Here is a 2,500-nt window from a genome sequence, read left to right on the forward strand (position 1 = left end):
ACATAATATGATTTATAGCCAGACTTGCAAGATTAATTTTTCTTTTGGTAAAAATTCAGCATGTCATTTTTCACCTCGGAATCATATTGTCATTAGACATAATCTTCCTATTGTAAGGAGAAAACCTGAACAAATAAACGGTTTGGCTAGCTGTTCTGCTGCTCTTTTCATCACTCTTTAATTCTTCTCTTCAGCAAATTTCTTAAATAAATGGGGGGAAAGCACAGTGTTAATCATCGCTAAGGGAAAGCGCCAGTGCTCAGGACGAGTCTTAATGTTGTCTCTATCTCTTACAAAATGGGAAAGCAGTGGCCCAGTCTGAAGATGTGTGGGAGCACGGGGGACCTCCAGTGCCATCTCAGCATATTGATGCGGACTATGACATCATGCTGACATCACAGATAGAGCTTACCCAAATATTCCAGTGTGGAACCATAAAGGGTGCAACATAGGTTTGCGTTCTGTGGCACTGCAACGTGTTTGGTTTTTATTTTTAATGGCTAGCTTATTATTCAACCACTGGGCCCTCAAGGTGCCTGATAACGTTTTTTATTCCACTGCTAGGAGTTGTTCCCTTTTTTACTGTGATTGCCAGTTTGCACTGCTACTCCCTCCACATTAACCCCTAGAGCTTCCACTTCCCACCCTGGGCAATTGCTAATCTTGCTTTTCACCTTCCCGATCCTAATTTTTCATGCAAATCTAGGGTTGTGATTCGACATTATATTTCAAACCCTGAGCAAAACTCTTCTTGAAACAAATCTCACAGACAAGAAGAGCTGGCCATGGTAGATTTCACTGGGCATGTGAGGGAAATAGAAACCAAATGCCTTAAACTGCTGTGAAGGGGCCTCACTCTAGCTTGAATTTAGCTGACTTTTAAAATAGTAGACAAAATCATGGGGGATAAGGCAGCCATCATGGCAAGCAGCCCCTGATTGAGTTCTGCCTCCGCGGTCAGAAGCACTATGCCTCTGAATCACAAATGCTAGGAATCAGAAACAGGGAGAGTTCTATCGCACTTGGGTCCTTTTGCAGGTTTCTCATTGAAACATCTGGTTGGCCACTGTGAGAACAGGATGCTGGAGTAGAAGGGACTTTGACCTGAGCTGCAGGGAGGTCCTTCCCACGTAATGCTCCAGGCCCGACAGCTCCCCTCCCCTGAGATCAAGAGGTGGAGCAGGGCATGTTAGATCCCTCCTCCTCCTTAGGATTAAGGCCCATGAATTTGGGAGCATGACTGGGGAGGAGCACCTGCTGGAGTTTGCATAAATGGGATCAGTGTGTACTGCTCACCAGTGTGTGTATTTATTTTTTAAAGCACCAGCTAACTCAAAACGTTGAGGACAGGGAGAAGCTAGAAACTTCTCCCTGACATGCTAGTTCTCTTTATGCAGAGATGATGGTGGTTAAGTGAGATTATTTAAATACTTCCTCTATCTGCAGTCTACAGTAGTACAATCCAGCAACAAATATATAGCATGTTTTAGAAAGGTCTGATCATGCGCCATAGCAGCCTCCTTGCGCCCCCCCCCCAACTTTATCTAATAGCTCTTCAGGGCCTCTGATTAAGACATCAAGACACAGTGATAAGTCAGGTGTGGGAAACCTTTGGCCGTTCACATGCTGCTGAACTACAATTTCCATCCCCCTGCTCATCAGTCATACTTGCTGGGGCTGCTGGGAGTTTGTAGTTCAGCAATATCAGCCAGCGGGACAAGAGGAGTCAAAGGTTCCCCACATATGTTTTAAAATCTGAAAGGTTGTTGTCACATAGATGACGGAGCAAGATCCAAACCAGCAGATTCAAGTGAGAAGAAAGCAGAGCTTTCTGATGGTACAAGCTGTTCAACAGCATAGCACAGGCTGCCATGGAAAGTAGTGGACTTTCCTTTGAGTAGAGCCTGGCTGGCCCCCCTGTTGAGGATGCATTTTTGGAGCAGGAGTGTCTGCATTGGGAAAAGGAGGGGCCTTTGAGGCCTCTTCCAACTCCTATGATTTTACAGGGCAGGTGTGAGGACAACCTTTGGCCCTCCAGAGGTTGCTGGACTACAACTCCCATCATCTGCAGCAAGCACAGTCAGTGGCCAGGGTTGATGGAAGTTGCAGTTTGAAACCTCTGGAGGGACAAAGGTTCCTCACACCTTTGATAAGTGCATGTAATTTTCTATAGTGGTTTCAGGTGGTCAGGGTGCTTCATATGTGCTTCACTTGCAATCCATACAGCAGAGGTTGCCAAGGTAGTATGTTTTCCACCAGCACAGCATGGCCAACAGTTCAAGGATTATGGGAGCTGTAAGCCCAAAACACTTGGAGGGCACCATATTGACCATCCCTAGTGGACAATTAGCCTGAGGGGGTAAGTCACTGTTTGTATGTGAGTATTCCCACCCCTTCCATCCTGCAGGTGGGGCTGGAGGAAGCTGAAAGGCTTGCCTAAAAGCACCTGGTAATTTCACAGTTGAATCCAGCAAGGACTGGTTGTTCAATCACAGAGTCG

General features: G+C 46.0%; 1 protein-coding gene and 1 long non-coding RNA gene across 11 annotated transcripts in view; one reads left to right on the forward strand and one right to left on the reverse strand.

Moving 5' to 3' along the window:
* The window catches only part of MAPKAP1 (MAPK associated protein 1), a 181,937-nt gene that overhangs the window by 47,776 nt on the left and 131,661 nt on the right, over window positions 1-2,500 (forward strand). The window lies entirely within an intron of this gene.
* On the reverse strand, window positions 154-821 carry LOC307207592. The gene is made up of 2 exons (XR_013834753.1): window positions 295-821; window positions 154-201 (listed from the first exon to the last, which is right to left on the reverse strand). It is a non-coding gene; the product is annotated as an uncharacterized lncRNA (long non-coding RNA).

Source organism: Podarcis cretensis (assembly GCF_951804945.1).
Source record: "Podarcis cretensis genome assembly, chromosome: Z".
NCBI classification, from domain to species: Eukaryota; Metazoa; Chordata; class Lepidosauria; order Squamata; family Lacertidae; genus Podarcis; species Podarcis cretensis.